Raw genomic sequence first — 15365 nt, 5'->3', positions numbered from 1 at the left:
TTCTATGTCCAACAAGAAAATGAGTGAAAATATATTGTACATTAGAGAGCATATGGCTTATATGATGTCCTACATGAATAATATACTAATTTTCTTTATTTGAAAAGAGAGATCTGGAAAACACTCACAGTAGAACAGAAAAGGCAGAATCATATCTTAAAGAATAAATGTATTTCTTATAAAATTTTAAGCTTATTTGTTCTGTATATGGCCAGGTACTCAAAAGAGGTATTTCATGGACACGTAGTATATAAGTGATGAATTATATATATGTTGGAGTAAAGTAAGAAAAGAAGTAAAGAGGAAGGGGGGTGGGGGGCAAGAAAAGCTTATTTATTTTCAGAAAAAGAATTCTTAGCAGTATAATTAAACTATTAATAATTTTTGAGTTAAACTCCTGCTCTCTTTAATTGCAAAGTTCTGTCTAGTGTCTGAAAAAAACTTTCTTTTATAGGAGAAAAACTGTCTGGCACATCTACTTCCAAGCATAAGATTTATGTGAATCTTAAGTCTAAGATCAGTACTACAAAAGTCAGTGAAAAATGAAGATACATGAATAAACACTAAAAATCTGATTTGATTCAAAATTCATTTATTTCAAAAGAGACTATCAGCTTTGTCCTGTTTTTATTGTATTTGGATGGATACAAAGTAGGGCTTTTATATATCAGAAGTCACAAATGTGATGTATAATGTAGTATTTGTTTACTGGAATAGAACAAATAGGTGTTTGGAATTGATTCCTGCAAAATCTGTTTTGGAGCAAAAAAATGCACCAAGCAGGAGAGTTATTGAACTCTGCCCACCAACTTTCCACCAGAGTTTAAAAGTGTAAAAGAAACCCATTTACAGAAAATGTAACTAATTTATTTCAGCCCTCTCCATAATATTTCTCTAAACAGATTTTTGAAAGATTTGCTGGCATTGAACTGCGTATCTTCTCACTAAGGGTCCAAAGTGACGTTAACACATCAAGAAGCTTGATCGCTAACCCAGCTATGTCTGACAACAATATCACAAGATCACCACATGATGGCACTGACCAAGATCGCTGGTCAGTCCTGGAAAGACTTGACAGCAACATTACAGAGCTCAAAAATCTGTTTCTTCCAGGTCTGTACTGGGCCTGCAGCTGACACAGACACTACAGCAACAGCCCTTTTGAAAACAATCAAGCCACTTCAATTAACACTGTGGAGCAGAAATCCTATTCATGATTGTCCTCTTTCATTTCTGGCTGTCCTAGACCTCTCCTAATTGGCAATGACTACCTCCAGTTGGAGGACAAAGGAATGATCTTCCTTCTGAACTCAGCTGTACAGAGAAGCAGTGTTCTATCTCGTTTTGTCTATTGCATTCAACAGATGCAAATCTGAAAAATACTGCTAGATGGAAGTTTGCTACCATTACATCATGTGACTACTATTTCATCTGTCATCTGTTATGGTGAAACATTGAAGTGGCTTAGTCTTAATGATCTGTGTAACTAAATCTCAAAAATATTTTTAATTTATTTCAAAATAAATTCATACACAAGTAAATACAAATTTCTATTTATATTCATACTATATATGAAATCATAACAGTCACTGCAGAATCAGTAGGAGTGACACTCATTTTCAAAGCTTACCTCTCTTGAAAGGCTTAGCCTACCCATCAAGTTGCAAATCTCAGTTAGCACATAAATAACAGAAGATAGACAAGCATGGAAAATCCTAACCCTCCACTGAAGCTAGTCAGTGGTATACACTTACTGAAATACGTCCTATGACACTGAGTGGTGTGTGGGCTCAGCACAGAAGACAGATGAAAGAATCATACATTGTGACATCAGTGACTACAATTTATTTTTAGATTATTACAGTACAAATCTGAGCATTCCTAGCTAGGGATCGTTCCAGCATGTGGTAATGCATTCGGTTTGAATTAGCCAAGGCACTGGTAAAGCCCCTCTGCAGATCTCACAGGATAAGCCAGTGCTCTACAAGGGCTGCTTCGATTCAGACTCTCATGTCAGCTGTGCATGGAAGCCATAAAGTAACCCTGTTTCATAAACAGCTTATTTTTAATGTCAAAATTCATGTCCATTTGTTTACATGCATTAAAGAGGGACAAGTTTGCTAGAAATGTCCCCAGAATAATTTCCTACCTTTTAAGTTCAAACACTGCAGATTGTCTATAAATCTTTTCTTTCAATTTTCTATTCTCTACCCTTACATCCATTTCAAGTTGTGAAAAGTTTATTACTATTGTGTCCTATCTCATTGCTAAAAATTTTCCAAGAGTATTGTCAATAAAACTTATTACTTGCTCTTCCTCCACTAGCCAACAAGGTGGTTTTTCTCTTTGGTGTTTGGGGATTTTTAGTGGTGCTTTTTTATTTTTCTTTCAAATCCAATCTGGGGACTACTAAACCAAACACAATGAGAAGTGGAGAACTATTAAAAGGTGACATAGTTGAGTACATAACCCTGTCAGAAGTGAGGATCGAAATGGCTCACAGCATAAATGCTTTACAAATATTGCTTCAGAGCACCTGATTTGAACTGAGCTATCCTGTGACAGAGGATACCTGCAGTAGGACATGAGAAACTTATATTGATTTGTGCAGCTCGTGTTTATGTTTTATTAGAGTCTTATTTCTTTAAAGACTCACAGCCTTGTAATTCAGTGCACATAACTAACCAATTTACTCATGCAGAAGAGATCTTGAATCCTGATGACAAGTCTTCCAGCGACAGAATGACTAAATTATATGCTGGTTATAGCATGATGCTTATTCCTGTCCTATCCAGGTGGAGCTGTTCTTTACACTATGTGATTCAGCCATCAAATAGCAGTGTGAGTGTTTGAAAGGCCAAGAGGAGGCTGTATTGAGAACCTGTCAAAAACAAATGTGCAAACCTCTGTGTAGCAATCAGTAAATGTTGCTTGAATCACTCTTTTGTTAAAAAATAAAGAAAGCCAAACAGATCCTAGTTTCTGTATAATATTTTTAATACCAAGCTTCAGTTAAACAGCTTTTCTTTCTGCCTCTTGCCTTCATCTCTTCATGATAGCTCTCCAGCTGAAGGATGCTATTAGGATTGACGTCTTTAACAAATGTAAAAATCTTCAAGTGAATGATCTGCCCAAGAACATGGGATCAGCTAGAAGATAAAGTATTTGGAAGACTACAAAATACATAGGCTAGCATGGCATCTCCAGTAAACCTACCAGTTTTATCACTTGTCCTAATTTAATCCAGTTGGCCTGTTTTATTCACTCTATGAGGCTTGCTTTTGTTTGCTAGTGCTGTGATGCCTTTAAAAGAAATTACACTGATCACTGTGCTTTGCTCATCAAGAAAAAAAAACACTGGGAATTTCTAAATTTACAATCTATATGTTTGTGATACAGCACTGCATTTTAAAACAATAGCGGGCAAGTAATCACTCCCTCCAGAAATGCAGAAGACAGAAAATGTATTTTCTTATCTATATGAATGTATTCCAGTAGAAACTAAAACTAAGGGCCATTGCATTCAATGAAAAAATTTTTAGAAAAGAATTCAAGTTAGCTTTGAATTAGCTTGGTCCTCTTGAGAACCAAGACATTTTGGATGTCAAACTGAATTTCAGTTTTAGTATCTGGTACAACTTAATAGGTTGCACTTGCACACAACCCAATTGGATCTACATGATACCCTGACATACAAATAGAGAAGAGAGAGAGAGCAGTAACAGCTATATTTATGTACAAAGGACTAATAATTTCAAGATTATAAAAATATGTCAAAGTTAAATTTCTTTTTCTGTTATTCTGAGAAAATTACATGCCACCATAGATATTGCTGTTTTGAGTAACCAGAAACTGCATGACATGTTTTCATGGTTCTCAAACCTTAATGATTCATTGGAATGTGATTCATAAGACAATGCATGCAACCCTCTACTCAGCAGTATAAGCAAAAAATCTTAGAATTTCTTGCCTTAATGCACATCTATGTAGGGGCTACCTATACAGAAGCCTACATAGATGTCAACAGATAGAATATAAAGACAGTATTTTGTAAGTAAAATTAAAATAAAATACAGGGTTCATTTGACAGATGAAATCAGTTTGCTTTTACAAAGCAAAGCAGTGTTCTTACCCAGGAATTAAAACTAGTGGAAATAATTGCATCTTAAGGTGACAAATAGTTTCTTTCTTTACTGCTAACAGAGCATTTATACATCTAATTAAAACTTAATTTTTGTCCCATATTATATGGGAAAAAATATTGCCCTTTAATACATGAGACCTCAGCATTAGCACTTGTATTTATGTTTTAGGAAGAGAATAACAGGGTGTTACATTTTGGTATAACTGATTGCAATTTCCTCCAATTACGCTTTGAATTCTAATCTCCTAAACACATCCATGTATGTCCTTAACGTTGTTAGTTTAAAATCAGACTAGAATTTTATCAGTGTTAGCTTTCAACACTGATCAAACAGGGCTAAAGGGGTGTTTTGAATGGGGGGAAGGGGGTGTACTTTGGGGTTTTGCGGTGGCGTTGGTTTCTCTCTAAATACAAAACATCCCAACTGGGCTGCGCGTTCCAGCCATCCCTACGACAGGCAGTGGCTCCACGGAGGCTGCAGACGGACACCGGGCGCAGGGTCAGCCACGGGCACCCCGTAGCACACCAGGCGCTGCCGTCCCTGCTGGCTCACCGCCCGGCCGGGGCTGCCGGGGCAGCGGGGCTCCTTCCCAAGGGGCTGTGCCGCTGGAGCTCTCCGGCTCCTCTCCGCCGCTCCGGCTCTCGCCGCTCCCGCCGGGCGCCCCAAGTTCCGCTCGCCTCGCGCTCTCCCGCGGCGGGCGCGCGGCGCTGCGGCGCGGGGGGCGGCGGGCGCGCGGCTGGGAGGGCCCGCACCGCCACCTGGCGGCCGCGCCCCGCCTCTGCCGCGTCCCCCGCAAACTTCTCTCCCCCCACGCCGGGCGCCCAAACCGGCCAAGTTTCCCGGCCGCGACGGCATCTATTCTTAGTCCCGCTCCGGGCACGACGGCGGGACGCACGCCCCGACCCGCTCCCGCTGCCCGCGTCCCGCACTCTTCCGCAGCGGCTGCGCGGGGCGCGCCCTGCCCGCCCCGACCCTGCGCGCCCGCGAGAATGTGTGCGGGGGCGGGCGGGCGGCACGGCGGCTGCTCGGCCCCCGTCCGTCAGGGCGGCTGCGGCGGGGCCAGCCCTGCTCCCCGGGGCGGTGCGGGGCTGCCGACGGCCTCTCCCGCGGGGATGGGGCGAAGCGCGGAGCCGCGGAGGCGCCTCACGCCGCCAGCCCCCGCCTCGCCCGCCCCCGCCCCAGCTTTGCAGAGAAGCCGATTTACTGCCGAGCTGGGGAGGAGTGTGGGGGGGTGAGTGGCAGTGGTGCTTGTCTTTTCTTTTTTTTTTTTTTTTTTTTTTCCTCCTTTTCCACCGGCCTCCGCCACCGGTCCGCGCACGCTGGCTCTCCCCAGTGCCAGTCCCCGCTCCATCACGTGCAGAAGCCCATGCCCATCACAAAAGCGGGCATTTTACCCGTGCCCGGAAAGGAAATAAAGAAAGAAAAAGAAGAAAGGAGAAGGAGAAAGGGAAGAAAAAAAAAAGGGGGGGAGCGGGGAAGAAAGCCCACCACGGAATAGCTCAAGCGAAAGCGGGTGAATCGCTTAATCCAAGAAGAGCCAAGATTTCCTCTGAGCAGCCGCCTCCCTTGTCGTCGTCCCCCCCCACCCCGCCCGTCCCTGTCCCTTTTTGCTTTTTCGTGGCTGTGGTGGTGGCAAGGAAAGTGGTTAACCAAAAACCTACGTGTTGGTTTTGTGTTTCCCTGAAAACCACAGGCGCACACAGAGCATGAGGTACCTCTCCTGCCCCTGTCCGCGTTTGCAAGAAACTGTGGCTTCGCTCTTTCTCTCTCTGCCTGTACTGCAGATATTTTTCCCTCCTCTCCTCCACACTCTTCTGTTTATTTCCCTGTAAGGCAGAGCTACTTTGTAAACATCTCACACAGAACCTCAGAGCCTTTCCAAATAGCTGATTGCAGCAAAATGCCTCCAAACAAATTATGGTGCAAGGGGGATATAAGGAACGAGACCGAAGTGGGTAAAAAAGAAATAAATTTGCATAAATATGCATATGTGACAAGAAGATCGCGTATGATGGTGGAAATGTCAGAAAGAAAGTATCGCTTTATCATGATGGGAAAAGTAAAAGCACAGACGACTGCAGCAAACTGCTCGCCCTTTGCCAGAGTACCAACTGCAACACCTCTCCCTCTCTTCCCCCACCCTCGCCGAGAAAAAAAAAAAAAGGGGGGGGATAGAAAAACCAACCGAAAAAAAAAATGAAAATGAACACTCAAACTGTAAATCCGGTACTCCTACCTTAACACTGGGATAGCTGCAGAAGCATAAGGGTCTTTTTTACACAGCCAGAATCTTTCAGGAAATCCTCTCGGGCTATCATGCAGCCAGGATTATTCACATACGGTTCCTGCTCTCCTTTTTGGAATCCAATGCGGTTGGCTTCTCCAAAGGAATGCAACGACCAAGAAAGGGGGGAAAAATTAAAAATAACAAGAAGAAAGACAACAACACTGGATTTGAAGGAAACTCGTGTTCTCGGTTGTAAGCGACCTACATTCAGGCAGAAAATTCATTGCAATCAGTGCGAGAGGGAGAGTTGAGTCTGCAAGTAGGAGCTGTGATTGCCTATGCAGAAAGCCCGAGCCGCGGAGAGACTGATCTGCAAGGCAAGGCGAGCTGGGAGAGAGAGAGGGAGATGGGGAAGGGGGGGGGGGGGGGAGAGGAGGGGGGGAGAGGTCCAGGCTGTACCAGGCGCTCTCCTCCCGCTATTGGACCAAACTGAATGAAATTCACAAAGCCGCCAGCCAATGGCTCCCCGCAGCCGGCCCAGCGCTACAGAAACCGCATCTCCATCCACAGCCCCCCGCGAAGGAGCGGCGCATCCCCGCGCGAAGCGGAGCGGAGCCGGCCGGGCACCGGGGGCTGCACAGGTGGGCGCTGCGCACACCGAGGAGTGAGGGTGTCCCTCTGTGCGTGTTTGTGTGTGTCCCGGAGGATCACACAATTCACACTGCCGATCTCTCTGCTCCGTGGTCATGTACAGGAAGTGCAGTCTTTGTTAACCCTTTTAAGCAGTAGTTTCTACAGTACCAGCCTGTTGTTGCCATATTCACCCATCTGCATTTTCATGGAGCTGACAACATAATTGCACACCAAGCAATGAAGCATTTTGTTCCCGTTCTCTGTCCTCCCATAAAAAAACAGCAAAGCAGATATTCACCCTCTGCCCAATTGTTTTAAACAGATTTCCTATTTTTTTCATAAGGAAACCAGTTATTTGATGTTTGTATTTTAGTTAGCTAACCACTAAGCTAACTAAGTGGTAATCAAGTGGGGTCCCTGTGGTTATTACCAAGTACTACAACTCAGGGTCTCTAGTTCACTCCTGTGTATAGTTTCAGACTGAGGGCAGTATGCTCAGGCCTCCACAGACACATCTTGTTTCACCCCCCAGCATGTGCACTTGATCATTTTAATAACTGCACTTATCATTGTCCTGAGTGCAGGACCCTGGATTAAGAACAGGTGAGCATGGCCTGAGTTCTCTGAGAACAAAGCAGAGAACAAGATAAGGGTGTCTTGAAGATCATGTCATAATTTGAAACAAAAATCATATTCATACCTTTATGAGGCTTCTTGCCACAAGAGTTGTATTAGATTCCATAAGCTGAGCTTTTGAGATTTTCAGTTCTGAAAAAAGAAAAAAAAAATCTTCAACTCTTATTTTCTAGATGCTTTGTTTCTGCCCCCATGTCAGATCCTTAGTAGAGAGCACCCAGTGCTTTGTATTCTCCAATCTGAATTGTCTGTGATATTGGGCTTATCAATCACTCCTGTGCTCTCCTGTTTCAAGTGGTAAAGGAATATATACTATCTGATCTAAAGATATCATCTAGCAGACAACAGTAGGCCCGTTGTGTGTCTGTTCTTCCGTAGTATTTTGTTATATGGTATGAAGGATACTTCCTTAAGTGTCACTTAGGAAGGTATGTTTTGGTTTTAAATGTTGTAAATCAAATTTCAGATGTAATTCACTGACTTAAAATCTTTTAAGAATTGCAATAGCCACATTACACTGTTAAATTATTTGTCAGTGAAGTAATTATTTTTATATTACTTAATTATATGTTTTGGCTTACTTATATTAAGTCACTTTAGCAGCAGGTGTTCATGCAAGTGAATTTTACTGCTTTTGTTATTTTAATAATGCACCCACAATGTGCAACCAATCGTATTGCTTGACTGAGTGAATATTTTGACACATTTAGAAAAGATGTCATCTTGCACTGCCATCTGTCCCAAATTTTGCAGGACAGTCTTTATTTTGATGAATATGTCATGCATTTTATAAGATAAATTTGGAGGATATTAAAGTATGTGCAAGTTAGTCTGAATAATGATCTTCCACCTGTGTTGTACTTTGAGGAGGCAGCTTGTTACCGGTTACCAAAGGATCATCTGTAATGTTTGCAATTAATGTTTGCAGCTATGACTTAAACAGTCTCAAATGCAGCAATAAAACTAAACTTTCCATAGACTGTATACAAATCTGTAATCAAAGTAAAAGGCATTTGGTCAAAACAGCAGAATGTACTTTTCTCGTCTTACAACTTTCAAAAAGCTGAATGTACTGTTGGAATCTGTGGCTTATCTGCAGCAATCCACTGCATATTTATAACTCCAAGCAGGAGTCCAGGAGCAATCATTCAGAGAGAAGAATGCCACTTGCTATATAACACCATCACTTCTTACAAGGTCTCATTGTATTCTTGTATTAACCAACTTGTTTTGCTGGTTTTGTTTGGGATAGAGTTAATTTTATTCATAGTAGCTAGTAAGGGGCTATGATTTAGGTTTGTGTTGGAAACAATATTGATAACACAGGGATGTTTTAGTTATTTCTGAGCAGCACTTGCACAGCATCAAGGCCATTTCTGCTCCTTATCCCACCCCACCAGGGAGCAGGCTGGGAGGACACAAGGAGTTGAGAGAGGACAGAGCCAGGGCAAGCTGATGCCAAATGACCAAAGAGATATCCCATGCCTTATGGCATCATGCTCAGCATATAAATCTGGGGGAAGAAGAAGGAAGGGGAGGATATTAAGAGTGATGGTGTTTGTCTTCCAAAGTCACAACTATGCCTAGCTTTCCTGGCTTTCCTGGCTGATCACCTGCCTCCCCATGGGAAGTGGTGAGTGAATTCCTTGTTTTGCTTTGCTTGCATGTGCAACTTTCGCTTTACCTATTAAACTGTCTTTACCTCAAGCCATTAGTTTCTCACTTTATGATTCTGTCCCCTTATCCTGTGTGGGGCATGAGGCTGCATGGGACTGCGTGGGCCTTAGTTGCCAAATGGGGTTAAACTACGACATTCCTGAAATCTAAAGAAATCACAGTACATGACGGTCTGACTGAGGACAGGTCAAATTCTGCTGAGTTCCATCCAATGCAACCTCTTTCTGTGTGAGTCAAACTGAGGCATGATTTGGTCTCCCATGTCCAATCAATGTAAAATTTCCATGAGTTAATTTCTAAATCAGATAAAGTGTGTTGTATACTAATGCTTGAGTGAGTAGCAAGAAAGTATAATGGAGAACGGGAAAGGGAAGGAGATGGGAAAGGGCAGGGAGAGGGGAAGGAAGAGAAGGGGAGGAGAGGGGACAGAAGGAAAGAAAAAGAGAAGAGGAGAGAAAAGGGAAGAAAGGGGAGGGCATCTCAATTTTGTTTCTTTGGTTTGTTGTTCATTCAAAACAATTCCTATTCAAAATTAACTGAATGGAACTAAATGCAGCAGGCAGCTGGTAATTAGTGGTCCCCAGGGCTCATAATTTGGGCAAACCTGTTTAATATCTTTATCAATGGTTTGGACAAGGGGATCAAATGCATCCTCAGTAAGTCTGCAGATGACACCAAGTTAGGTGGGATCTGCTTGAGGGTAGGAAGGCTGTGCAGAGGAGTCTGGACAGGCTGGATTGATGGGCCAAGACCAGTTGTATGAGGTTCAGTAAGGCAAAATGCTGGATCCTACCTGGGTTGCAGTAGCTCTGTGCAGTGCTACAGCCTTGGGGAACAGTGTATTGAGAATTGCTCAGCTGAAAGGGACTTGGGCCTGCTGACTGACAGCCAACAGTGAGCAGATGAGCCAGAAGTGTGCCCAGGTGGCCAAGAAGGCCAATGGTGTCTTGGCCTCTATCAAGAATTGCGTGGCCAGCAGTACTAGGGAATTGATTGTCCCCCTGTACTCAGCACTAGTGAGGCCACATCTTGAACCCTGTGTTCAGTTTTGGGCCCTTTGCTTCAAAAAGGACATTTAGGTGGTGGTGTGTGTCGGCAGAAGGGCAGTGAAGCTGGTAAATGGTCTAGAAAACATGTCCCATGAGGACTGACAGGGAGAGCTGGGGCTATTTAGTCTGGAGAAGAGGAAGGTCAGGGGAGACCTTGTTGCTCTCTACAGTTACCTGAAAGGAGATTGTAGTGAGGTGAGGATTGGTCTCTTCTGCCATATCTCAAGAGAAAAGACAAGAGGAAATGGCCTTAAGTTGCACCAGGGGAGGTTCAGATTAGATATTATGAAAAAAAATCACTGAAAGAGTAATTGGGCATTGGAATAATTTGCCCAGGGAGGCAGTGGAGTCATCATCTCTACAAGTGTTCAAGAGGTGTCTGGGTGTGGCACTTGGGGATATGGTTTAGGGAGGATTGTGGTGGTGCTGGGTGGATGGTAGGACTGGATAGCCCTGAGATTGGCTCAGTTGGTTAGAGATGAGTGCTAATAATGCCAAGTTTAGGGACTCAATCCCTGCACAGCCCATTCACCTAATGGTGGGAATTGATGGTCCTTGGGATCCCTTCCAGCTCAGAATATTCTGTGATTCTGTGAAGATGATCTTGAAGGTCTCTTTCAAATTAGCGGATTCTGTGTGTGAAAATACTAATTGAATGCAGGTCAAGAGGGGCTTTTCTAATTGCATGAACAAAAATTGACTCCTTCCCCCTCCCTATTTCCTGCTTGGTCCTTACTCCAATCTTAACGTCAATGGACTTATATTTCTTTTTTATGTAAGGATGAGCCAATGTGGTCCTAAGACACTTTATGCAGTTGGAATGGTGTGTTTCATTAGCTTCATGGTGCAAAAGGCTCATCTTCAGTGGACCAAAATCCAGAATGAACCTCATACTCAGGTCACTGGGTGAGTTCTCTTCCTGGGTACAAGGGTGATAATACATAGCAGACATAGTCCTTTGTAAGACTCCAAGTAAATGAGAGTTGCAAAAGAAATAATTGTCAAACTGCAGGACATACAGCAAATTAAAAGGAAATAGAATGAGTTCAATAGGTCCCCCAAGTAAACAAGAAAGATCCAGAGATTCTTTTGAAATGAACATGCAGAAAATTAAGATTTGGGGAAAATAGTAAATGTTTCCTAGTTGAGTAGCTCCAAAATGCTGCTTATTAAATTTCAAGAAAGAAATTTGTTTCCTATGTGGCTTATCTTCTTGTGGTTTGCTCATGAAGGAGAAAGTTGATTGATAACTATTTTCACAGAAAATTACACAAAGTAACAAAATTACAATACAGAATAACCACATCTCTATTTTCAAATTATAAATCTTTCATTTGTAGTAAAATTAAATACTGACTCCACTGCTGGCTCTGCTAAATGCCAGATAAATCAAAAATACACTGTAGAGTCCCACCTGCGTGACCAATGAGATAATTTCAGAGTAGTGCACTGTGAGTACTAATACTCACTAGAGCTTCCCAAAGATGTGTTTGTTATGATACATGCCTTTTTAGTTACATTCTAATTGCATTCTCCTTGCAGTTTTTCACCAAAAGTTTTAGTGCATTTTTCTCCTTCTGACAAAGCTCCAAGCCCAAAATATTGCAGACATAGAAAATAGCACAGGAAGATCGCTTCATGTATTTAAGGTTATTTTAGAGAACAAAATATAGGAATTTGTACAAAAAAACTTGTGAAATGCAACCTCAAACTGCATGCGGCAGGTATAGACATGGACTTTATCAGAGACAATATTTCAATTCTGGAAAAGTAGAAGCAGTTGATGAGCATTTCTCCTCCTTGTGTAAAGTCAAAGCTAAAAAATACCATTTTCTACTGAGATGCTTTGAGTCATTTGGCCCAAGTACTTCATCAGTTTGGTTTTCGGATTGGTTTTATTTTATTTTATTTTATTTTATTTTATTTTATTTTATTTTATTTTATTTATTTTATTTTATTTTTGTTGTTGTTGTTATTGCTTTGTTTTTCATGAAGCCTTTTATTTACTGTAGAACTAAAGTGTATGAAGTGGTTTATTTTGTTTTTTTTTTTGAAGGTAAATATTTCTCATTGTGCAGATTCTACAATATTTGAGTGAATTTGACCGGTACTTAATTACTCTTAAAGTCACATCCCTGACTTGTAGTGCTAAAAACCTGCACTTCACTTTGGCTTGTTCTATTAAATTAAAGAACCTTTTAGTATTAACTTCTTCTTTCAACTTACATACTTTACAGGTCATGATTAGTCAACCTTCTAACTTTCTTATTGTTGAGATAATTAGGTTCTGTTTTGTTAGTCTCTTACTACAAAGCAGGCTTTCCAGACTATGATTCATCCTTGTAAGGATTTTCTCAACCTTCACCATTTATCAATATCCTTTAAAATGTGTAGTCTTTAATAGGGTATGGAATTGCCTCTGGAGTCATATTAATACAGTATTTTACTACAAACTCTCATTTTTTATTTTTAAAAGGAGCACACTTGATCTTGGCTTTTCTATGAGCTGAGAACTCATGTTCCTGGTTATTAATCATGCTTTTTTTGATTTACAATAAAGTGACTCTCATCTTAAAGTGTGATCTGTGTTCTTAGCTCTAACACAGATATTCTAGAAGGAGATCAATTCACAAGAATGTTTCCTTACATCTATAGAAAACTGTTTGATTGTCATTGATATTTTTCACTAGAGAGAGTATTTGAAAACTTTTCCTGCAATTATTTGTTTTCATTGAGATCCTTATTAAGATCTTACATCAGCTTAACCATTGCTGATTTTTTTCCCAGAAGAAAAAGGGAATAATAATTAAAAAGGCTAGTACTTGTTTTGTGAAGGTCCTCCCTAAGTTAACAATTTGCTTTTCTGAATTGGAAATTGACTCCTGTTTTTGCATACCCTTTCTTTCCACTGATGATCACTCAAAACAAGGTTCTTGTTTTCATCTAAATCTAGACCTAATTAGGGAATCAAACTTCTGATCAATATCTAGCAATACCACAATACCAGTACTTCTGTAGTATTGTATCTTTATTCCTCAAAATACCATTTAGAAAAAGACAAGTTAATTGTGAAATAAATGTAGTAGTTATTTTAGTTTTGCATGTTTGGATGTATGCAAAAAGGATATACAGTGAATTTCTGTGCTGCATGTTCTGGACTGTTGAAACCTTGCTGTACACATGCAGTTTTTGCAGAAACCACAGCATCTAATCAACACAGCACAAGGCCTGAGGTGATATTTATAGCTGTAGGGAGTCAAGAAAATCCCTCTGCACACTCACAGTCTACATCCCTATTGCCATTTAGGTCTGCACCTCTCCAGGATGAACCCATGTATCTTCTGAATTAGGCATTATGCAGGTATAGTGTAATCAGGCTCCTTGAGTACTATGGTAGTTAATATGATTCATAGCATTAAAAAAGCTCCTACCTCAGACAAACAGACAAAAACATTCAATAGTAAGTCTTATTATTCCCTGTGCTACATAATCGTCCCATTTTAGGGGTTTGTATGGTCAGATTTTAATTCAGATTGATACTTTTGGGACAATTTCATGTACCATTTACATAAACACAGAAAGTGCAGTTTGTCCTACATACTCATGGGAATCTTGATTTGGTCTTGACAAATGTGGTCAGTAACTTTCATTGATACAAAAGGTTGTGCTAACCAGAAGCTAGTAATCCATCCCTGCTTCTTTTGTCTTTTAGATTAGAAATAGACACAAAGTGCCTTGGAGTAAGACTTTACAAGCTGAGTGCAACCTTTTCAGTTTTAAAGTGCAATGCAGACTGATGAGCTATTAATATTGGAAATAATTATTTATAGCATAATTTAAGGATTACAGAAAATCATATGCCTAACACAATATAAAATACCAGTTTACCAGTATAGATGTGGATCTTTAACTGCACTTGAATAGCACAGGAAGGAGAGCAGAAATACCATTAAATCAAAGCAGAGAGAAATGAAATGCAGTGTCTAAATACCTAAGGCGTATGTGACAGCTCACATTCATTCACAAGGCAGCTCTCTTCAACAACTAAGTTTTAATCTACAGCCACAATGCTAAGGATCTGGATGTTCGAAACCAAACATAATAGCTCTGCAGGTAATTCCTTTGACAACTGGTGGTCTCTAAGACGTTGCTCATAGACCTGTGGACTTCAAAAGAACACTATAGCTGCTAGCTTCAAACACCAAGTAAGTTTTCTGAAAAAGTCATTCTTAGAAGCTGTTAGAAAATCTCGACTTTTGGACTACAACAAGAGACAATTAGAAGATCAGAAGCGTTGGAACTATTTTCCTCTTTGCAAAATAATTACATAAAAGGCAATCTTGGTAGTCGGTAGTGGTATCTATTTCCAAATGTTTTTCTTACTGGATTATATTGTTCATGCTTTTCCTAGGCAAAATTATCCTGGTTCTTTTGCCACCCAAAGTACAGTTTCAGCTGGCATGTGGAGTGTGCTTTCTACCCAAACTAGCATCTATTGTATTGCAGTCTATTGAGAATATATTTTTGAAAGTCCACAGATGAAGGGAGTGAATCCAAGTCTCACAACTTCTCTCACTGAATACTTGAGCAAAAAGAGCTATTACATAGCGACCGGGCAATTCTGGAAGCATTAATGTCTCTGACACTGTTTTCATAAGAAGATCTGGTTACACATAAATATTCTTTGAAATGTGTCAAATATCAAGCCACTTACCACACCTGAGTGTGAGATCCCCAAGCTATGAGAACACTAAGTTCTGCCTGTCAGCTGAGCCAGCTATTCATCAGCACATTGTTAGTCCATCCCAAATGTGGGGCAATTTCCTTCACACAGATTTTAAGTGTTTTACTTTGTAATTGAAAGAGCTAAAGGCATTTACAGACAAGCACTACTGAAACTAACTCCAGCTTTAGTGCCATACCTCTGACAGAGATCATAATTCGCTGAAATTAAATTAGCAGAAGAAAAGTTTGCATATGTGTTAACCACTTAGCATA

General features: G+C 40.9%; 1 protein-coding gene across 4 annotated transcripts in view; it reads right to left on the bottom strand.

Annotated features, from left to right (window-relative positions):
- Window positions 1-6765, bottom strand: part of NLGN4X (neuroligin 4 X-linked) — a 161559-nt gene extending 154794 nt beyond the window's left edge. For all 4 annotated transcript variants that reach the window (XM_085052670.1, XM_085052660.1, XM_085052710.1 and 1 more), the window contains exon 1: window positions 6382-6765. The gene's annotated coding sequence lies outside the window, so the exon portion shown is untranslated. The remainder of the gene's footprint in view (window positions 1-6381) is intronic.
- Between the last annotated feature and the right edge of the window lie 8600 nt (window positions 6766-15365).

Source organism: Lichenostomus cassidix, chromosome 1 (genome assembly GCF_008360975.1).
Source record: "Lichenostomus cassidix isolate B80296 chromosome 1, HeHo_3.0, whole genome shotgun sequence".
Classification (NCBI taxonomy): Eukaryota; Metazoa; Chordata; class Aves; order Passeriformes; family Meliphagidae; genus Lichenostomus; species Lichenostomus cassidix.
The sequence above is the reverse complement of the archived record's forward strand: the minus strand, read 5'-3'. Positions and strand labels throughout refer to the sequence as shown.